This window comes from Oratosquilla oratoria, chromosome 39 (genome assembly GCF_046742065.1).
Source record: "Oratosquilla oratoria isolate Oo_2021 chromosome 39, ASM4674206v1, whole genome shotgun sequence".
Classification (NCBI taxonomy): Eukaryota; Metazoa; Arthropoda; class Malacostraca; order Stomatopoda; family Squillidae; genus Oratosquilla; species Oratosquilla oratoria.
In genome coordinates, this window is record NC_134815.1 from 7,972,769 (window position 1) to 7,997,768 (window position 25,000).

Here is a 25,000-nt window from a genome sequence, read left to right on the forward strand (position 1 = left end):
TCTCTCTCTCTCTCTCTCTCTCTCTCTCTCTCTCTCTCTCTCTCTCTCTCTCTCTCCTCTCTCTCTGTTTATATAATGTTCTTGTAGATATCTACATGGATGTATACTGTTTCATAATACTCAGCTTTATGTGCATCTATTTTCACAATGATGTGAAAGCATATATTTGTTTCGAGATCATAAAAACGATGTGCGAACAAGTATGTAGTGTGTAATTTTTGTGAAAGCATGTGATTCACCTTTGTCTTTTGGATCACGTGTTGGACTCATGATCGATAGCTATTTCCCTCCCGAAAGAGAGCTCAGAGCTCGTATGACCGATCTATGGGTAATGCTATGTGTGTGTGTGTGTGTGTGTGTGTGTGTGTGTGTGTGTGTGTGTGTGTGTGTGTGTGTGTGTGTGTGTGTGTGTGTGTGTGTGTGTGTGTGTGTGTGTGTGTGTGTGTGTGTGTGTGAGTGTGTGTGTGTGTGTTTGTTTGTGTGTGTGTCCGGTTCGGGGTCCAGGTGCAGTTCTTTCAGTAATCCCAAGTCGTTTGGAGTGTGATGTCCCCTATTCAAACCTCTGGCAGCACCTGCTTTGTGTTCACAAGGTCGCCTTACACCCACGCTAAAGTAGACAGTTTATCTTTTCTCCAACGAATACGTCCGAGCTACACAAGCATCCAAACAAGGTGACTGGCAACATGTATGTGTGTACAATTTACATATACGCATAACCATACCCGGATTGATTATCTATGCATACGTCCACACACACACACACACACACACACACACACACACACACACACACACACACACACACACACACACACACACACACACACACACACACACACACACACACACACACACACACACACACACACACACACGCACGCACGCACGTACGCGCGTGCACAGTATACCTAGCATGCTTTATGTACAAATCCTCAGCATGTATTGGCTGCAGAAATCTTATACTGTTATTTTCTGAGGGACGGGATCAGGGTTTTGCTGCATTATTTTATGAGTGGACCCTGATATCCTCTCAAAAATTATTCTGAGTACCTTTAACTTCTATCTTTTCTTTTTAACCATTTTCTTTAAATTTCTACCACTATGACCAATTATATCATTAGTGCGATATTGTCCCCCCAAAGAACAACAACAACAGGTATTGCCGGCGAAGTATCAAAATGCATGCAAACCACTCAATTCCTAATTCAAATCTTGTCGAAACATTACCTTATACATGTTGATGAATTTAGGTCGTAATTTCTAGTAGCACCTCTCTTACAACAGTTATTTTGAATAATATGTGGAGTGTCGTCCTACTCTCTGCCAAGAAAGTACAGCCAGCAGGAATCTCGCTTCCCTTGTATCTGGGATGGTGACTCATAGGGAGGGAACAAGGACGGACAAGGGTCCACACTGTAGCTCTATGTAATCGGAGAAGGATTTGACCTGCCTTGTTCAAGAAGAGTGCGCACGCTCGAGCAACAATCACGCAAACACACAGACACATAGATACACACACACACACACACACACACACACACACACACACACACACACACACACACACACACACACACACACACACACACACACACACACACACACACACACACACACACACACACACACACACACACACACACACACACACACACACACACACACACATACACACATACATGTATATATATATATATATATATATATATACATATATGTATCAAAAGTTCAAGTCCTAATGGCGGAGCTTCTTAATCCAATTATCGAAACTTCACATTTGTCGGAAGGTCTACATGAATAAAGATTCAAAATAATATTACGTACAGTACCAAGCGGCGAATTTCTTCCTCGAGGAACTCCTTGCTTCAGATCCTCAGATCCGCAGCAAGGTACATCACAAACACCTTCAAATCATTGGGCTATCCAGAGGGCTTACTCTCCACCTCCTTACGAAAAGCACGAAACATCGGGCAACGGAGAGAACCAGAAAACTCGGAACTAGACCCGTGACTTCTTTTTCCATCTTCATCAAATTGTACAATGTCCCAGCATATATATATATATATATATATATATATATATATATATATATATATACATATATTTATATAGATATATATATATATATTGATATATATATATATATATATATATATATATATGACGTAAGCGGAGTAGGAAACACAGGACTCTTGGTCTTGAGTTCAACATATATATATATATATATATATATATATATATACATATGTATATATATATATATATATATATATATATATATATATAACGTAGAAACCACTGTTGGAGTACAAAAGACTGGAAGCGGGGAATCTATATATTTCGATTGCAAACTGCAATCCTCTTCAGTAGATACAATTAAGAGAGGGCGTGCTGTTTGTAGCACCCTTAACAAAAGGAAGGGGAACATGGGAAGATGTCTCTACCCTCGGCTCACTCCGTATGTGAGGTCAGGAGGCAAATGAGCTTTCAATAGGTTGGAGATGAAGAGTCCGGACATTATGTCCGGGGACCATTGCCCCTTTGAAATATTCATGTTGGGCTGATATTCAATGATCGTAGATTCTACCATTTTTCTCCTGAACTCACATCTGGATTTATAGATAAGCTCAGCTTTGTCCCAATCTAAACAATGTTTAAATTGCTTAACATGTTGGAACACAGCTGAGCTCTCTTGTGCATATTTAATGGAACGTTTATGTTCAATCATCCTGGTATTCAAATCCCTTCCAGTCTGTCCGATGTAAACTAAGTCACAACCTTTACACGGAATCTACTGAAGAGGATTGCAGTTTGCAATCGAAATATATAGATTCCCCGCTTCCAGTCTTTTCTACTCCAACAGTGGTTTCTACGTTATTGACAAATGTGTGATTACATTTTTCACCAGTAATATATATATGTATATATATATGTATATATATATATATATATATATATATATATATATATGTGTGTGTGTTGAGACATTCTGACAGGTTGACGTAAGCGGAGTAGGAAACACAGGAGTCTTAGTCTTATATATATATATATATATATATATATATATATGTATATATATATAATATATAAATATATACATACATATATATATATATATATATATATATATATATATATATATATGTATCTACTTTTTAAGGAATTACTTGTACGAGTGAAATCATAAAAATAAATTTCCGTCGTTCGCGGGGATTCGATCCGAAAACCAGCAGGGACCGGCGTGGTACCAGTCAACCCTTGTCACCACGCTGGTCTCCGGATCGAATTCCCTGGACGGTCGGAAAAAAGGGCAGAAATTATTCTTTTATACATGTTAAGTTGAAGTTGACTGTAGCATGGGCTTGAATCAACTTCTTGTTGATAGAGTCAAGTTTTCTTATTCAAAATCTCTGCTCATCGTGGAAGCGAAATATGCACGTCTCGCTTATTTCAGAGCGTTATCAAGTACTAAGTGTAATGAGAAATATATTTATGGGAATGGGCGCTGAGAGGAGATCGGAGGAGTGATTGTGCCATCAGCACTGTATGGGGAAGGAGAGAGGGGGGGGTTGCCGATTAAATGAAGCAGCCTTACTGTGGATGTGCTGTGTCTTGCTACATTGCTTATAGCCCAGGGCAGTGGGTGAGATACAGGGATGACCCCTTATCCAAGAGGAGCCAAGATAAGAGAGAGGGAGGGGGTGAATGGGAGTGGAGTATGTGGGGATGGAATGGGTGAGAGTGGACTTTATGCCTTTGTTTTTTGGTTCCCACCCTTGTAAAGGATTTTTTTTTGTAATATATATATATATATATATATATATATATATATATATATATATATATATATATATATATATATATATATATATATATGTATATGTATATATGGTATTGAACAGTTATAGCTTAAATACATAAAAGTATGAAAGTTAGGAGAGGTTACCGTCATATGTGTGAAATTCTGTCCGTATGCTTATTTGGTGGGATTCTCCCCATTGGCTGAATTGGGTGGATGCTATCCGTTGTTCTTCTGGTGTTGTCTGTAGTGGTGACCAAGGGTCCATATAGAGTAGCCAAGGTCAGTGAAGTTATTCCATTCTGTATATTTATGGTGGGGGCCTTCGCCTTTTTATACAAGGTTTCTAGGATCTACAACTGGTGGCTGTCATTGATAGAGTCAAGGATCTTAGTACGAGTATAATCGACTAATATGCCTGGATGAGCGGGTATTATGGGTTTCTGTGAAATGTGTCTTTGGAAATCTGTTCTGTAAATAACAAGTGAGGTGCCGAGAAAGAGAAATTGTCGTCATTCATATATAGGAAGAAGGATAAATAGAGGAGAGAACGTATATTTCATCTGAGTGTGATGTTATTTTTGGACAATTTTCAAATGGTTATGGGACTTAACCGGTTCCTGAAAGCCTGTCCCTTGCAACTTTCTTCGCAAACGGTGCTTGCAATCAATACATTCCAAACGAATGCAGCATGAACTGGGCTTAGCCTTTTTACTACCGAGGTGATGCCACCTAAACGAATAAAAGGGGGTAACCATAATAAAAAGAGAAGTGCCATCCAGCATAGAAAGGTTTGATCGAGATGGCCCTATTCTCTTACGAGTGGGTGCTGCTGAGATGAATTAGATAACCTAACGATAGCCGGAATTATAATGATAATAAAGATATCCGGCACAGATAGAGTAAATGGTTATCTAATGGATCCTCGACCTCGGAGGATGCCTATTTGCGTATTTGTTTTTCCTCTGTGTGTGCTGCTAGCCCCCAGAACCTTACCTCAACTAAATCTTGCGTTGAAAAATCATCTTCATTTTAGGAAAAGGAGGTTTTGATGTGAGCAGAAAAAAAAAATAATTAGGACACTGTTACTGGTGATCTTATAATTGTGTTTCAAGAATTGTAGATGCATACGTTTGTATTGCTTTATAAGGAACATGATGATCAGCGCAGACGTAGTTAGGTGGAGATTATGAAAAAATGAGACGTCGGTCGGTCTTTGCGACGGTCCTGCTATAGAGTAATTCCTTTACTTACTTATCCGTAGGATCGTCGATAGGACGAGGCTTTGTCTTCGACTTCCTTTACCCATGAGAATTATGGCTTTTCTCGCAAATTTATGTGAATAAAGAAGGCTATTCTTTCCTGAGTTCAAGAAAAAAAAAAGCTGGATCCTCAAATTCTGTATCACAAATTTGTTTTTGTCCAAGAAGCTTTGTCGCATGACAGTAGATTCTGTAACCACAGGCATTCATTAAAGTAGGACCTGTACACTGTAATGGTATAGTTATAGGAATATTTATACTACAGATAATTATTCTCTTTAGATTTGTGTAGCGTGTAAGGATATAACCTGCCTGCTTACCTTATCCTATTTTTTCAAATAACAAAACTATATGCACCTAAATAGGTGTTTATTTTTTCTTGCTTCTCTACTGCGACATTAGCGTCAGAATCTCTCAAGGCTGCCAATTTTTTATGCATTAATTTTCATTAGTTGTCAGCGTGACATCCATTACTCCTTTCGCAGCGACTGGGGGGGGGGGGTTCCCTTGGCTGATTGAAATCACCTGGCGGTAGACAGACAATGTAAGTAATGAAAGGATGTGTTAAGATAGGTTGTAATTGTTGGCCTACACGGAACTGTCCCTCGTTCTCGCACAATTGCTTACCATCAGTCAGACCAAATGTAGAAGTCTTGAATAACGGTGAGGTGGTTGGTGAAGGAGGGGGTGGATTCTGTCCTGTCGTGTAAGACCCCTTTTACCACCATCACCCTAGGAGAGTAGAAGCGGGATATGATCCTCAGGGAGTGGATATACAAGGTCGTATTGGTCAGCCCTGCCTTTTCCAGACGTGGTTTGAGATCCTTACCATGCTCTCCGTTTGTCGTATGCAAATCTGCCCAAACGGGATCTGTCCAAGGGGTAGCCTTCATGGGGTCTCAGCGGGTCCCTTGCTTTTCTCGTACATGCCTGGAGGCGCGGGGGCTGTCCTCTACAATTGGGCAACACAACCTTATCCATATTTACTCCTCCGCTTCGATAAAGTGGTGGTTACACTACTTTTGCTTAAGGGGCCATCGCTTACCTCAGTTAAATGTTTATAGAAGATGAAATAATGGAAATACCTCGACTGTGGAAGTAACATCATTGTTGATAATCATAACGTAGATAAAAGCGTCTGTATTGAGATCATTATTCCATGCGCGAATCCACGTCATGTCTACCTTTCAGATGTTGGTGTGTGTGAGGGGGGGGGAGGCAAAAAGACAAAATACAGGGAGGAATGTTGCATAGGAAAATTATTCTAATGACTCTACTAAATCGGACTTAGTTGAGTAAGTTTAGGTTTGTCAATGTTAGGTTAGGGTAAGTTAGGTTTGGTAATGTTAGGTTAGGGTAAGTTAGGTTTGGTTAGGTGAAGTTAGCTTAGATTAGGTGACGTTGAGTTAAGATCCATGTTGAATTAGGCTCATTCACAAATACTAATAATACTCATATACTAAGACTTACTTTTACGAAAAATGATAAAGGTTGTTATCCCTACATGGTTGGCCACACTTTATTTTTATGAAATATTTGTAACTCTTTTTATTTTGACTTTACGATATCAGAGGAGCTTTCATCCCAGCAGGTATGGACAGTAGCTCTTGGAAAAAAAAATACAGGAGAAGGAATCGATTGAAAAAAGCCATACTGGCAACAAAGGATAATAATCACATAATTATTTTTCGTGTTCCCATTGCGACCTCAGCATCATAGTCTTTCTCTGCGGTCGCAATAGATAATACTAAAAGAAACGTCTTCTTACATGTGCTTTAGAACTTATGTTTCTAAAGAGGTCCCCCAACATGTTACTTTTTTCTGTATTTTTCTCCAAGAGCTATTTTTCGTGTTCTTTGTTCTTTCTTGATATCTAATTTTCCACACAAGCCTTTACCTTTTCTTAACTCATACATTTCTCGATATTTTTCTCTTTCCTTCCCAACATCCCTCCTTTCCTCCTCCTCCCTCCTTTCCTCCTTTCCTCCCTTCTTTTCTTCCTCCCTCCTTGTCTTCCTCCCTCCATCTCTTCCTCCCTTTCTCCTTCCCCTCCTCCCTCCTCACTCCCTTCTATCTTCCATCTCATCTGTCCTTCTTTCCCTGTGTTCCTCTTTTCTTTTTTTCTTTTCTCATCCTCCTCTTTCCTCTTTCTTTCCTTCTCTTCTTTCCTCCCGCTCTCTCCCCGTTTTCCCCATCCCTCCCCTTCCTTTATCTCTGTTCTTCTTCCCTTCTTTCCCTCGATTCCTTCCCTTCTCCTTTTTACCTGTTCTTACTTTCTCAATTTCTTGTACAAATCTTTAGGTGTAATTCCTGTAAGCGCCGTGAGGAGCCCAGCCAATGAGACACTCGGCAATAACAGAACAGTGATGATCCCTCCCTCCGTGAATAATATTATCCATTTGTAGTTGTTTAATACACTCCCTCCTCCACTACTTCCCTCTCCCCCCCTGACATCATCCCCGTACCACCTTTCTTCCACCCCTCCAGTCCATCTGACACCTCCCATTCTCATAATACACTAATCCTTCCATTTCCACTCCCTCCTTTCAAGTGTCGTTTCCATATAGGAGGAAGATCCTGACGGGGTTCAGCGCCCGTCGACGTGTTTGTCTGTGGGTTTTTGTAATTTTTTTTTTCATGCGCTTGGGTCGGTCATGGAGCGCCTGGGAACTTTCTTCTTTCTTTTTAGACTTTTGGTGTCTTTCGCCGCTGCATTTCAACTACTTTTGGCTACGCGAGATTTGTAACCTTGAACATGCGTTGCATATTTTTTCGAAGTCATTGTAGACGAGAGGTAGTCAGTGGGTACAGGCGCCAATCTAGTGCACCGCCACACTTCCTTTTCTCTCCACACTTATGGAGTCGTCATCATGCCTATTAAGCTACCACATAGAATGTTAACCCTGTTGCCGAAGGTATCTTGCAGGAACCACAAGGCTCACAGGTACGTGGCCTCAGCCATCGGATTGGCTACCAAGTCAGGAAGAGATCTTATGTTGTTGTCTGGGCAAGACTAGAGCTGGAATATGAGGTGCTCAGAGTCTTCTGTGTTGATTATATCTGAGCGATTTGCATATGTGGCTAGGCCTATTCTGGATCGGTATTGTTTGAAACCGGATGGTGGCCTGATCACAGACGTGCTAATGGTAACTATTGTTTGTCGTGGGAGTGATTTCTCTGCAGGGGAGTTTGGTGGAGTAGGGAGTTTGGTGGTCGTTCTTGGAGTGCTGCTAATTTCTGCAGCTAGGAATGTTGCAATGAGTACAGTTGGCGCATCGCGTCACGGCAGTATTGAGAATTCCATATGGATGATGCAGCGGCTCCCGGACGTCTGTTGTGAACACCAATTTTCACTGCGGAAAGCTTACAGAGGACGTAGAAGAATATTTCCAAGTTGTTTTATTATTGTGAATAGATTTAGTTCATGTATCAAAACTTATCTGCGAATATTGTAAATAAAGTAGGCTTAATTGTTTTTTCTATAGCAAGGTTTGTTGGTGTAACATTTGAATCCAGTACTGGTGACTTCCAGTTGTCCTGGAAGACCGTCTATAGTAGACAAAGGTGACGACCATGGTCACAGCTAAGCATCTATTGGCGTGAGTTCATCACTTTTCTTTAGATATATTGAATATAAACAGTTATTTTCTTTGTACGGTTTTATTGCTAGGTTATCCCTACCGCAATCCAGACTTCTAATTCTGCAAACGGCATATTCAGATTCTTCCTCGTGTATTGCCGTTGTCAATTAAAACTGAGCCACATTCCGGTCCCCTCTTTGAGGAGGGAGTCTGCAGACTGGGAGACTATTCCTGAAAATGTGAGTCGGAAGCACATTGACAGCAGATGATGACGATGACTTGCATAAGGAGTGAACAACCTTATTTGGAAGGGATACAACGCAGACGTCGTATTAGAATTTTTCCCTTTTCTTTTTTATGACTGATGAGACCCAAGGATTATGTAGGACAGCGAGAATTTATTCTTGATTGATTATATATTGTGGGAATACTTAGCTGGTCTACGAGTATAAGATTGTGCTCCTGTATGCGGACATGTGTACATATGTATACATACATATTACGCGCTCTTAAACATGAGTATACATACTCGGTGGCGCGGTTGGTAGAGTCCCAGACTGTCAGTACGGCGGTACCTGGTTCGAATCCTGCCCAGGCCTGAAAACATTTCAGTATCGCTGCGCTTCGAGTCGTTACTCCAACTCTCATGGGCGGGGAGTTGGGTGTGTGTGTGCGTGTAAGGTCATAGCATTACCCATAGATCGGTCATACGAGCTCTGAGCTCTCTTCCGGGAGGGAAATAGCTGTCGATCACGAGTCCAACACGTGATCCAAAGACCAAGGTGAATCACATGCCGGCGCACACGCGCACGCGTTCAGTACCATTATATTACATGATTAGACGGAAGGCACCCTTTCCTGCGTAAGAACATTGCAGAGAAGGATTGTATATATATATATATATATATATATATATATATATATATATATATATTTTTTTTTTTTTTTTTTTTTTTTTTTGTGATCATGGACAGCCGGGGTGACATATCAATTCACTTCTTGTTGCAGCCTCAGAGAATGCCCCAAATAATTCTATTGTACCACACATTTTTCGATGAATATTTATGGCAGGAACGTAAATCCTTATAAATACTGCTTCCAAGCATATCAGCCCTTTTTTTCAAGATGATCATGTTGGTATTCAGGCTTTGTCTTGACTGACTTTTTTCCTCCAGTGAAATTTAATCATTCCATTCTTTATGTGCAAAGTCAGTCTTTGTGAAATATATCCAGTACTTGCTGTTACAAGTTTGTCCTTTTTTCAGCTGGAAAGATCTCTACTCCACTTAGCTGTAGACACGACCGAAGGACAATAACCACCGAATCATCACTACCACTCTCAAAGGATTACAAAGGATTACAAAGGCGGAGCATGCCGACAGGAGACCTTTTGGTCCATAACTAGGTCGGATGCGAAAAAAATATACAACAATGATAAATAAAATAAAATAAAATAAAATAAAATAAAATAGAAATTATGAAATAAAATAAAATAACTTCTGCTGGGGCACTTAAACTCGTTCCCATACGAATCTGCGGTGTCTTATACAAATCTCATCCGTCACGTGGCATCTCACCTCAAATGGTTTTGACCATCAGATGGTCTTTATTATTCAACTGGTGATCATATCCCGAGCTGTTCGAATCGCCCTCGGTCTAGTGGTTATATAACAGTTGAACAAAAACGTTGCTCTGTCAAGTTTCGTCTCCGGGTTCGTAATGTGAACCACCTCCGTATCAGATGATCCTTATGCTTCTGTTCTGGCTGCGTTTAGGCTATTTCATTCAACTGTGTGAACCTCTCTGTATCTGGTGATTCTTGATTTTCGAGTCTAGTTTGTACCAGGGCAATTTATTAAACTGCGTCTGGCAACGTCGATAGCGCTAGCGACGGGGCTATCTTTCCAGGCTATCTTTCCAGGATATCTTTCCAAAGTTCGAACTGTTGCTAGTGTTAATTGGTTTCGATACACTTTATCAACACCTCTCTCATGAGCTTGTGCTTTTATAATGTGGACACACACACTCACTCTTTTCCTCAGTTGGGTTATGTGGAGTGATGTCTTCCTTTAATCCTTTCGTTACGGATCTGGAGGAGTCACTTCATCTACATGAGGTAGCCTGACGTCACTTGGATGGAATAAGCGCTGAAGCCCTTAAACGCAAAGAAAGGGTTAAGTGTTTTTTTTAAGTAATTTAAGTGATTTTGCTCTGTCGTATTGGACAAGAGCGTGCGACTTTGATGATTGCATCATCTGGACTGTAGTAATTCATAGAATTTTTATTTTTTTGCTTTCTTGATTGTCACTTATTCTTATATTGTTTAAAATGGTCTTTAAGGCCTAATTGCCGGTAATCTAGAAACCTTTACTAAGGCCCTGAACTTGACATTCTCACCCCATCTTCTTTCTGTGTGTCTATCTCTTTGCTATGTTGGCATCTTATATAACCTAGAACGTAATTTTTCTTTATGCTGACTCCAAATCCAGCGAGTTCTGGAATTATCTTAGTAGGTGATTTAATTAAGCACCAATCAGGTATCAATCATACTGATAAGGTATATTTGGTCCCACCTATCCATATGATGTATATTAATGCGCAAACCGAAACGTTGTCAGAGTGCAAATTCGATCCGGCTTGTATCTCATTATAAACATTATATGTATATATACATATACAGTGTACACACACACACACATATGTATATATATATATATATATATATATATATATATACATATACATATATATATATATACATGTATATATATGTCTATATATATATATATATATATATATATATGATGAAGGTGGCAGCGGCGGCGCCAGGAATTATTAGTTGGAGAGGCTAAGGGGGGGCTGAGCAAATTTTTGGGGGGCTAATAGTAATATGATGATACACATATATTATCCTCATTTCAGAAGGGGAGGGGGTTAATGGTAGGGCTAGCACTGATGGCTGACAAATCTTTAGCCCTGGCAATTAAAAATTCCACTTAATAAAATTATTTCAATGAGTGTTTTAAATTTTCAATTTGCTCATTTCAGTTGGGGGGGCTAATGGGGGGCTGGCCACTTTTTTTTTTGGGGGGGGCTAAAGCCCCCCCCCCCCCCCCCAAAAAAAAAGTGGCCAGCCCCCCATTAGCCCCCCCCCAACTGAAATGAGCAAATTGAAGGTGGAAGGTGGAAAAAGAAGTCACGGGTCTAGTTCCGAGTTTTTGAGTTTATTCCTGACCGGTTTCGCTCTATGCTTCTTCAGAGAAATGTGACTCTGTGGTGCAGCTGGTGGTATTTAAACCGTTTTTGTAGATGTCAGATAAAGCTCCGGTGTGTGTGAAATGTTGTCCAAGGGTGTACCAGTGTAAGTAAAATGAGTGAGTGGTGTGAAAATGTAAAAAAAAAAAAAAAAAAAAAAATCACAAGATGAGTTATAGTAAAATGATAACATAGCTAGACAAAATAAAATAGAATAAAAGAAAATGAAAACATTGTGATAATTTGAAGTGATGTAACGTCCTATGACATCACATCGTATTTCTATACTAGTGACCCATTTTCGGAGAAGAATAGGCGAAAGTAAAAAGATTCGTATATTTTGATCACTATCTGTGATCCTCTTCAGCAGATTTGCTTAAGATGATCACAGATAGTGGTCGAAATATACGGATCTTTTACTTTCGCCTATTCTTCTCCGAAAGTGGGTCATTAGTATAATTTTACAAATGTGCTGCGACATTACTTTGTTGTGACATCGTATTTTGTTGTACGACATAAGATATTATAGTTTAACAAAAAATACTCTCAAAAATATTAATACAATTTTACATATGTAATACAATAATAAGATAATATAAGCAATGATATAAATAACAGCCAGACAGAATGAAAATAATGTAATAACTTGAAGTGATGTAACGTCCTATATGACATCTCATCGTATTTGTTATACGACATAAGATATAATTTAATAAAGAATACCCCATAAAATAGTAATATAATTTTACATAAAATAATGTAATACAAATATTAGAATGAAACATAATGAAACAAAATATTTATAAACTGACCGGTATCAAGGCCTCAACCCAGAAAGTGGCAAAAGTATTTGTAGGCTAAAAATATCACTTGAATTATGTGACAAAAAACCCTCAAGTCCAAATATAATTTAACTACCCATCGCCCGGAACGCAATGGAACAAAATCTTATAATATAGATATAAATAAACGTAGAAAAATCCACAAAGAAAATAGGAGAGTGGCCTCCAAAAGTGTGTGCTTTTTCTTAAAAAAAAAAAAAGGCTCCTGGAATCCAGCTTTTCATGAACATATATTCCCGCGCGCACACACACACACACACACACACACACACACACACACACACACACACACACACACACACACACACACACACACACACACACACACACACACACACACACACACACACACACACACACACACACACACATATATATATATATATATATATATATATATATATATAATTACACACACACACACACACACACACACACACACACACACACACACACACACACACACACACACACACATATATGTAAGCACGTGACGTCATGGTCATGCTCGCCCATGGAAGGACAATACAATCTCATGTCTCACCAGACACACATTAAGTATTCACATACCTAACAGAAAACTCAATCAATGTAAGAGAAACATACACAATATCAAGATGAATTTAGTAATGATAACTAAATCCCTAGGACTTAACTAACGCCCACATGTTACTTTAATAAATAAGAATATTAGACCGAAAAGTTTCAAGCCGAATTTGTGTTTCCTGTATATGTAACAAACAACGGCTACTTAATGATGGCGGCGTGGTGGGTCGAACGACGTTTGTCGGCAGTTTACATATCAGTGACCAGGCGCTTCTATTTAGGTGCCCTCTGATGGACGTTCTACGAGTTATCAGTCCACATACACTCCCAAGCTTCTGCCTTTGTCTTTCACAGCATTCGCTGATGCACGCTACCCACGTCGGCGGCAAGCTTATACAAGTTCATAATATATTTCTTCGAAGTTATCTTGTTACAAGCATTCTACGAGACACCACGCCCCAAAGAATCTCGCACCTACCCAAGACGATATATACGTTACAGCCAGCCCCTTTTATTGCTTAGAGCAGGGGTGTGCAACCTTTTTTCCCAAAGGGCCACTAGTCACTACTCTATTGGTATGGAGGGCCACATAACCTTACTATTTCATGTCATTTAATACGATCGAAGACATATTATGTGAGATTATACGGATAAAGATAGATAATTAGTATGTTACTGGTAATCACAAATCAACCACAACAAATGAAGTCACAGTGGAGACTGGTGAGGCAGCGGTACTGACAGGCGGGAACACACAAACCATACTACAGTACGTGAATCATACGTGTCAGACTCATAGACAGACAGCCAAGGATCAGTCAATCTAATAAGTAAATTTTTCAAGTAATATGTTATTTTCTGTTCTAATATAATTAAAATCTGTACCTTAGTGAATGAAATAGAAAAAATATGGTGAAATTGGTACACAAGAATATGAATTTAGTCAAACTTTCGGTGCTCTCTCTCTCTCTCTCTCTCTCTCTCTCTCTCTCTCTCTCTCTCTCTCTCTCTCTCTCTCTCTCTCTCTCTCTCTCTCTCTCTCTCTCTCTCTCTCTCTCTCTCTCTCTCTCTCTCTCTCTCTCTCTCTCTCTCTCTGAGGGCCGCACTATAGCTTATTTATTTTTAGGGGAAAGGGTCGCAATGAAAGCCTTTGAGGGCCACATGTGGCCCTTGGGCCGCAGGTTGCACAGGGCTGGCTTAGAGTGTGGACTATTGCTTACGTTTTCCACGCCAAAGCTGTCAGCCGAGTACACAACCAATACTAGGAAGTCGCCAGGACTTGCTCTACCATTTCCCACGAAGCACAAAGGATTACAAAGGCGGAGCATGCCGACAGGAGACCTTTTGGTCCATATCTAGGTCGGATGCGAAAAAAAAAATAATGAAATAATAAATAAAAACTATAATAATGTAAATAACAAATAAAATACACAAATAAATGCATAGGCATAGTTAAATAATAAACAAACAGGTAAATAGTAAATAATGATAAATTAACATATAACTAATAATAAATGAAAATCAGACATACATAGCTGTTGTTGTCCGTAATTACGAAATTTATCATTTACTTTTTCAACCTACCACCAATCGGATTTTCTTGATATCGCAACATAGGACATACATTCTACGCCCAGGCATTCGTCTCAGCTGATGCCGTCATCGCAGTGACGTCACCCCCTGCATCACCGGCTTCCCCAGTGACGTCATACATCAACCTGTGACTCCGCCCACTCCTATGACGTCGTACTGCGTGTGAACATTCGCGCCCAAAACTCATCAAATCGCCTTCAACAAAATCGACTTCAGGAACTCTATAGACAGACTAATGGATTTTATGTGTCTTTAGTGCTTACAAATGGTACCTTTATTAGTGTAGTGACTTGGTAATATATATATTTTGTTTGTATTCTCCGTGTGCCTTGTGATTTTCTCTGTTCTACGACATCTGAAGACACGATCGCTATCAGTCTGTCATATCTCGTAATTTGTGGAGAAGTATGGTTAGCACAACTGTTTCACATTTAATTTCTTACTTTATTTTTCTCATGCAAAATATAATTCAGTAGTTTTCCTCCACGTAAGACTAGAAGTTATTTGAACCGTTGCCGTAACGTACAAGTTCAATTCTCTTTTCTGTTGCAAGATCTTGATTTCCTTGTCAGTGCATTTAAGTTCAGCATTCTAAGTTCAGTTGCGAATACGCTCCAACCTTTATTTGTAACGACCTCACTTTACTTCACCATGTGATATGGTTTAACGTCACACACTCCCCCCTATCAGGAGGCTAGGACGGTGTCCCTCACAGAGGGCTTTGTAGCGTGAAATTTAATGAACCATGCCATTGGTTCAACTTCGCCGGTGACTGGATTCGAACCGCCCTCAGTTCCACCAATGCCGCAAGTCACGACGCCCTAACCCACTCAGCCAGACCACCTTACACCACAATGGTTACGGGAAATACTCAAATCTATCATCATCCACTTTGCCCTTCCACAATCGGGTCACGGTAGTGTAGTCTGGGATGTCCTATCTCTACCAAAGTTTTAAGAAAATATAGTTACATTTTTAATGGTTGAAAATTAAATCACTTGACGTTAAACAAATGACGATAAAGGGAAGATTGCTATTTTGAGGAGCAGTAAAGCCTTTGGTAATTCATTAGCAGGTAATATCATATATTGTGATGCATTCGACGAGACAGTAGTATACAAGGACTTTGTGGATCAGATGAAGGAAACCTTTGCCAAAATCACAACAATCGATACCCCATCTCCTCTACTTTAATCAGTTCAGACACATAACAAAAGCCCCCGTCTTAGAAAAGTAATAGTACTCAAAATGGCGTCCGCGCTCAAAAATGAACTTCGGGAAACCTTGAAAAACTCACCTTGGATTTCAAATACACAAATATCTGATCCAAAAATCTCGCTTGACAATGTAATTGTTCCATTCTCATATTTCCAATTCCTTTCTCACATCCTGACACGCTTACTAAAACAGTTAATGTGAAATTTACACCTGATACCAGACTCACAAACTTCTCTCTCAAGTTCAGTGAGTTCCCATGTGCCACTGCTAAAATTGACAACCAGACAGTTCCTTTGCCACACACTCTTTCCTTTACTGTAGCTAAGGTTCATGCAGACAATACACGTTCACAAACATTATCTAGGAACAGTTCACAGTACAGAACACAATAACATTTGCCTTCACATAATAGAATTATTTGTTATTATTACTCACAACCAGGCTATTTGGCAAAGCACTATTTTAAGCGGAAATCAACTAAACCTATTCAATTTTGTATTCACCATGGACCATGATTTCACACAACGGATTGTTGTCTTGTGCTTCAGTCTCAAACCTTCCCTGGTAGAGAATTTTCTTCACGTAACACGCCACCGTTATGACTGCCTGTTCAGGACACTCATATCTAAAAGGAACCCATACCTACCCTTCCAGTTTGTACACTTTCAAACTCTAACCATTGGGTAAATGCTATCTTTATTGCAGCCTGTGCAGATAATATACCTTTGTCACTATTAGGCTGGTTGAGGCAATGTCTGATGGAGAGAATTTTATTGTTTTTTAGAAATGAATGTTGGGCGCCAATGATAATAGCTCTCTTCTAAGGGCGAGAAAAGGGTGAGGGGACTGTAAGGGAGGTGACGACTGTGAATTTCTAATTACAGTTAAATGCCGGGCTTTCAGATGTTTTATTGCAATGGATAATATTTTATTTACGCATTAGAGTCCAAATATTTATCTAAGCGATTTTTAAATGTTGTTATTATGTTACTTTCAACGACAATGGAAGGTAACGAATTCCACACATTACAGTAAAAACCTGGTTAAAGAAGAAGTGCTTGCTTTCACTCAAAGAAAATATTTTAACAATTACTTTAAAATCGTGACGTCTTCTTGTATTTGATTGGTCTAATGAGAAGTAATATTCAACATTGTTGTCAAAGCCTTTGAACATGTTAAAAACCTCGATTAAATCTCCTCGCATTCTCCTTTTTGAAAGTGAGAATAAATTTAGACTTTTAAGTCTTTCTTCATACAGCAGATTTCTCAACCTTGGTATCATTTTAGTCATTTTCCGTTGCACTCTTTCCAGTTTACATATCTTTCTGGTAGTATGGGGACCAAAATTGTACACAGTATTCGAGATGGGGACGGACCAAGAAATTTTAAAGGTATAGCAATATTTTCTCTGATTTATTTTCGAAGATTCTTCCGATAAGGCCATCCAATTCATTTGCTATTTCAACAACTTCTGAGCAATGTTGACTTGGCTTCAAGTCATTTGATATTAAAACTCCTAGATATTTTTCTTTAGTTACTAAATCCAGTATTTCGCCATTCATTTGGTATTGGATGTGATCATTGTTACTTCCATTGTACATGACTTTACATTTGTTAACGTTAAATTTCATTTGCCAGTTGCTATTCCAGCTTGATAATCTGTCCAGATCGGATTGCACAGTTTCTTTCTCTTTGGTGGTTGTTACTTTACCGGTAATTTTTGTGTCATCAGCAAATTTTGACACTTCGCAGAGGAGGCCATCGTCTAGATCATTTACATATATTAAGAACAAAACGGGTTCCAAAACTGATCCTTGCGGTACGCCACTTTTAACGTCGAGCCAGCTAGATGAGGCCATGACCCATGCTAAACTTCGATATTTTTGGCTCTCTATAAGGAAAGATATTCATGTTCACATTAAGAAATATCATTCATGCGCATCTCATAAAGGTCACATTCGCGGTCATGTTCCTATGTTAATTTACCACCTCCCAAGTAAATCTTTTGAATTTTTTTTATAAAACTTCTCAAATTACCTATTACTCCGAGTGGAAACAGCCTGTTTGTCTGCATGGATCATTTCTCAACGTTCGGTATTCTTGCCTCTCTCACAAATAAATCATCCATGAATGTGGCTCAGGTACTAATTGACAGAGTTATTTGTCTTTTTACCACCCCCAAAGTGCTACAGTCGACAATGGAACAGAATTTAACAATGAGATTCTTTACAATATTTGCAAAAATTTCACTATCACAAAGTGTAACATTGAATCATACCACCATAGTTCAAACGGACTTGTTGAAAGACAGAATCGAAAGATTCTAAGTGCTTCAGAAATTTACCTCTCATGGGATGAAAATATACATATGATACAAGCTTGTATAAATTCAGCTATTAACAAATCTATATCGGATTCCCCACAGTATAATTTCATGTCTTGCTAGATACACATTTGCAAGCAAATGTACAAGCGGATGACCTTAGGGCCCTCCAAGCATGAGACAAATTGCCACAAGCGCAAGCATGAGACAAATCCAAGCCCGAGACAAAACGCCACAAGCCCAAGCATACGACATTTTGTCAACACGAAGTCGGAGGCTTCCTTTAACACGTGACATTTCATCACTGCCTGAGTTACCAGGTAACCTCTCCCAGGTGACCGGTATAACCTCCCTCAGTGAAGAGCAACTATAGAAATTTAAGTATATAAAGTAACATCATTAAATATAATACCGGAATAATTCTTATCCAGACAAAATAGAATATTCCTTAGAGCTACCGAAGAAGGGTATTGATCCCGAAATCGCGATATAGCAAACATGACCACCTAAAGTGCAGTCATAAACCTCCATTCATAGGAATATAAGTCCATAGTAAGACATATGGAAAATACATTTAAGAAAATAATAAATGCACATTTAGTCATCACTTTCAATGAAGTATATGTATATGCACATGCATATGTATATGAACACGTACTTACATATATAATGGAAAGGGTCACCCATCCATCAAGCTTTTAAAAATGTTCTTCTGACCAACGCCACGCTATTTCATTAAACTGAAGTGCAAGGAATATTTCCTTACTTAAAGATAGCGCTGAAGGTGCACACACATACACACAGGCAGACACACACACACGAACACACACGCACACACGAACACACAGCTTGACGAAACCAAAGTATTACTGAAATCTTGGCTGATAAAACATAGGATGGAGAAGAGATTTATCCATTTATTGGGCAAATGGTTCTCACTAAAAGGCAAAGGAATTTGTCTAGCGATACCAAGAAATAATATGCTTAAACAAGGATTTACTGTCCAGTAAAGAATGGAAACCAACTCTGTTAACCTCAGTCCACTTAGGATGATTTTATCGTTCATCATTTAGATGTAATGGCACTTTGACTAATGACGGTTGATATGGGCTTCCACTACTCTCTCTTGTGAAAGGCCACGCTAGAAGACGTGGGTGCCCAGTCAGTCCACACCACAGCCCCGCGGGTTCAGTTGTGTCTCAAACTTGGGCGCGCGCTGACGTGTGTAGAACGCGGTCGTTGCCACAAGTTGGCAGTACGTGTGTGACGATGTGACGTAATGTTGTTAGATTATAGTTTCCGTTGAAGAAACAAGAGGATTGAAAAAGTTTCTTTCTCAGTTTCATACTACGATTTTGATAAAGCAGTATGTGTAATGTATTGAAACTGAAATTTAATGTATTACGAGCAGCTGAGATAACATTTATTTGAAAACTGATGAAACGTAGTTTTCTGTGTTACAATTTATTGAACTATATAACCACAATACAATTTTATTTTATGTCGTGAAGTTCAAGAGCTTTAGCGTGATAGCTTGAACAACTTCATTATCATAGTGTCACCCGCGGAGGTAAATATAATTATCCGACGTCATTCAGACAAAAGACCAAATTAACCAGGTCGTAGGGAAGCTCAACCTTAAATTCCATGGAATTAGTCTAAGGAAAAGATAGTTCGACGTATTATACGCGTGGGAATGTACACACTTATGACTGCGTTTATGTGATTGTGTAAATAAACATATAACTCACGAAGACCATCTTCATCGACCACGAGGGATAGCCACGACGATATACTGTATATGTATATATATATATTATATATATATATATATATATATATATATATATATATATGCATATATATATATGTGTATATATATATATACATATATATACATATATACATATATATATATATGTATACATATATACATATATATATGTATATATATATATATATATGTATACATATATACATATATATATATGTGTATATATATATATACATATACATATATATATATATATATATATATATATATATATATATATATATATATATCAAACCAACTCGAAACCCCTACGATACCCGTGTTTGTCTCACTGAAAATCCCAAGATGTCCTTCAGAGCAGTGACTCACATTATTATTATTTTTTTTCTGGCTAATATAACAGACGATTTTACTTGCTTGTGGAGGTGAACTCGAGCTTAAATGGGATTTTGATTGATCAAGATACGATCCTGGCGTCAGTCTGTCCTTTAGCTGAGCAAAGCCGTTTGCATTGGCAGGAAAGAAAAAAATATATATGACGGGCTTTACCGTATTGAATAGTTTAATGAAATACGATTTTAGTGTGGGTGAGCCTGTGTGTGTGTTAAGCTTTAACATTTGACAGGGATCGTTAGACGGTAAGACCGTGTATCTAGATTCTAGACTATAGAGAGTGTAGCCATTACTAAAAATAACACTGATCATACTAGGATAATGAAGAATTTCTAGTGTTATTATAAACTGCTCAAACTGTATCATAATTCATCACAGGAAAAGAATTTACTTTTTTTTTTCTAAATTCATCGTCTGGTTTCGTTGTGCAGCTTAGAATTAAAGTGCTGTGATACTTCGCAAGTGTAGTGTGTATTGGTACTTAAAGAGTTTACTTCATATGTAATAGACTTTTGGTATCAGGAGTAAACAAGTGACTGTGTTCATTCGTGAGGAATTTCTGTCATTTGTTCTGCATCTTTGTTACCAAATACCACGATTGCGCAACGCAAATTGTCGATGAATTCGTTTTCCAAACGTGTCACTGATTTTCACATGTGGACTTCAAAGCCAGTAGACTTTCAACGTGGATGTATATTTTACAATTCTACTCTGCTTAATGGAAGTGAGTATTATCGACTCTTTCAATGCTGGGAGAGTTTATATCAGATGGATAAAATCACCTGATGACAGAACATACGACTAAAATTGTAGGACGAAGTTGAAGGTTCACAGCTCATTTGAACAAAATATCCCTCTGTTGACCAAAACAAAGTACATAAATCATATCGTTTTGGAGACTGTAATCTTATAATTTATTTATCCTTACATGCCGGCGACCATTTCTCTTTGTGTGTGTTTGGGTGGAGGGTGGGGGGGCCTTCATTTCCCTTTGGTTAATGTCCAGTCCAATGCACCAAGTCTAGCCTCTTGTGTTTGAATAATTCCTTTTTCCCACGCGCCTCTTCTCAACATCGACTCCACCCAGAATATCATAATATCCTGATTTTCCTCCTCCCCGTCTTCCTTCTCCTTCACCCTTCTCTCCCTCCCCCCCTCCCATCTTTGCCCTCCCCTTCCGTCCTCGTACTGTGATCATCGCATTCTTTCCTATCTCCTTTTTTTCCCATCTATTTTACCAATGTCTCTATATTTTTTCTATTTCTCATTTTTCTTACTTTGTTCATCTTTTGCCTTCATGTTTCCTTTCCTCTTTCTCCTCTCAATTGCCAACTATTTTTTTCTTTCTCCCTCTCCTCCTTCATTTCCTCCACCTACCTCTTTCCTCATCTTCATCCTCTTCATCCACTTCCCACTCATCAATTTTCCCTTCATACTGGTTGTCCCCATAATTTCGCCGTTCTTATTATTTTTTCACATTCGGAGCGACACCTATACTTCCACCTCAACTTTCATTTCTCTTCCTGTTCTTGTTTCTTCTTCTTCTTCTTCTTCTTCTTCTTCTTCTTCTTCTTCTTCTTCTTCTTCTTCTTCTTCTTCTTCTTCTTCTCCTCCTTCTCTTCCTTCTCCTTCTCCTTCTCCTCCTCCTCCTCCTCTTCCTTGACCTTTTCTCACTCTAACTTTATTTTATCCCAGTTTCACGTCCCCTTAGTTTTTGCATTGCCTCTCCTCTTACATTTATACATGTAACTTCTCTTTTGTTAGCTTTACTATTTTCTGTTTCAGCTACTCCTTTCATTCTAGTACTCTCCAATAGACCTCCTTCTTTTCGATCTTCGTTCTTTTCTTGTTTTTTCCTTTAATTTCACCTCTTAGTGTCTTCTCTCTTTTTCCTCGTCGTTTATTTATTTTTTATCCATATATTTTTATAGTTTTCACTATTTGCTAACCTTCCTGCTTTTGCTAATACTTCTGTTACCATTTGTGACCTTAATTTGATCTTTAGAGGTCGATTTTCTTTTTCTTTTGAATATTGCCCCATACTATGCACTTCTGTTTCCTTTTCTATTTCTTGTCCTTCGTCTTGTACGGTTTTTAAAAAATTTCTTGATATTTTCTTTTCTTCCTTTTCTTTCAAGTACCTAACTAGGTTATATTTTTCCTTTGTACCAATTACTACTATGCACTTTTTTTTTGTCTACTTTATCTCTATACCAATTTTCTTTTTCTTTAATTACTTGAATAACTGTGTCTTTGGTATTTTCCTGGATTTGTTGTTGGATAATTTCTTTGAAAGCTATCTCTTGGTTTTGTTGGTCCTTTTTCCATTCTTTTCTGATTTTCTGCAGACCTTCCTCTCCTATATTTCGTTCAACCTTCTCGATCACCGCCTTAATTTGTTCATTCACCTCTCTTTTTAAGGCCTCATTATTGATGGTATTTTTTTCATCCTTTCATTTTTTATTTTGATTAACTCTTTATTTCAATTCACTGCTCTCGCTATTTATTTCCGCATTTTCTTTCTTTAAATCCCTCAGTTCATTGTAGGTTATAAATCGTGAACAACACTAAAGAGTAAAGCCAAGGACGGGAAGGATTCTGGGGAGTAATCAAGGACGACTCCATCCCACGCAAAAGAGGCATGATGTGTCCTTTTTTAATCTTTGACCCTTTGTCGACGTACTGCGCCTTGAATTTCTGTCTCCAAGCTATTTGGTTCAACATAGGAAAACACAAAAAACACAAAGGAATGTTTTCCACAGTTGAATGCAGTCATTAAGTTATATCCCTAAGCATACGTATAAGAATGATAACTTCCATGTACAAGGCAATCAAATTAGTTTTAATTCTTAAGTGATGGAAGGACTCCATGAGCTGAATAAAGTCTAACATGCGAAAGGTAAAATAATAATATATTACGATCAAAGGATTGATGCTTGTCGATCACGCAATTTTGTAACCAAACCAGATACAGCTGTAGGCAAATAAACCCAACACAGAAGCGTGCAATATGATACTGGGTTGATGGTGTTATGCAGCTACTAATGTGCTTATGTGTTAACCTACAGTAGTGCTACAAATTTATTATATCAGTCATCCGATTATGTAACTTAATTTGCTACCAGGGTTGTAAATGTGGCCATGTTAAAGATCATGCCCGCCCTGTTCCTACGAAGTTATATCAAGTTCATATATCTGCAGCTCCACCTAGGCTTGTAGGCCTGAGGGACATACACAGACGGGGTTGGCAAGGGTGGAGCACGTCCTCACCAAGGATGAAGACCAAAGGACGATGGTGTGTGGGTTGGGGTCTGACAAAACAACAACAGCAACGACTCTGAAAGCTCCCACACGTGTCTGGGGCAACGCAGGAACCGGGTGAAGGTTGAGGAGGAGGAGGAGAAGGAGAAAGAGGAGGAGGAAGAGGATGTTGGAGGCGGAGTTTACGGTGTAGAGATCTGACGGGTTCCACGGACTCTTCCCTACAGTTATCGGTGATGACTTATTCTCCCGGTTTTCGTCGCGCAAGTGTCTGTGAAATAGGAAGCACAACCGCAGACGTTGCAGATTTTCATTATGCTCTATCTAACGCCTCGCGATTTATTTATCAGACGGAATGTCTCCTGCACTAAAGGGGTTAAAGTAATTACTGATTAACACGCAAACATCTCGGGGCTTTTCTCAACACTGGATAAATTCGTTTGTCGCAGAACAAGATCCTTAAAAGGAATTATTCACTCAAGGGGAACTCCCTTCCACTCAGTGGAAACTAACAGTAACAGACGACTTTGTTTAACAGAATTTTAGATTTTTAGTAGACGATATACTTCCATAAGTGGAGGTCAGCTCTGATGGTAAGACCATTTAAGACGCATGAAGTCTAATAGGAGACCTACAAATGTATTTCTGTGGACACCAAACACAATATGACGACTTAAAACCCATAAAAAGATGGATTGTAGAACGTGAAAGATGATCCTCAAAATCGGGGAACCTCTCTTGAGGAGGTTGAGGAGGACTTTAGATTTTTGGACCGAACAGGATGGTGAAGGCTGATCCATAAAGACCGGCCCTGAATAGGATGAACAGGTATTAGGAACACCTGGAGGTGATGCATTGCATGACGCTTAAACTCAGTTGCAGACGTCAAAGAGTTTATTCAGTTGAAGGATAGCTCCCAGGCTGCAAGGAGTTTCGACTGAACTATTGAGCCCGGGGTCACCAGTTAGACGAACTATATCGTTTGGCGCCCGTCAGAACAAAAATCATACACTGCGTCAAGCCAGAATAACTGCAACGTTAGAATATTGCTGGGAAATATTACGTCACTCGAAGTGCAGTGGGAAAGAATCAGTGTGTGTGTGTGTGTGTGTGTGTTTATCTCATCAGAAGTAAATAACCCATTTATTTAGGA

The 25,000-nt window shown here is 38.9% G+C and overlaps 1 protein-coding gene across 3 annotated transcripts in view; it reads left to right on the forward strand.

Moving 5' to 3' along the window:
- Positions 1 to 25,000, forward strand: part of LOC143020272 (uncharacterized) — a 679,654-nt gene that overhangs the window by 526,727 nt on the left and 127,927 nt on the right. Inside the window, exon 1 of one of the 3 annotated variants that reach the window (XM_076176502.1) lies at positions 19,612 to 19,695. The exons of the other annotated variants lie outside the window; for them this stretch is intronic. The gene's annotated coding sequence lies outside the window, so the exon portion shown is untranslated. Of the gene's footprint in view, positions 1 to 19,611; positions 19,696 to 25,000 lie in introns of those variants that run through there. 3 annotated transcript variants of the gene reach the window in all.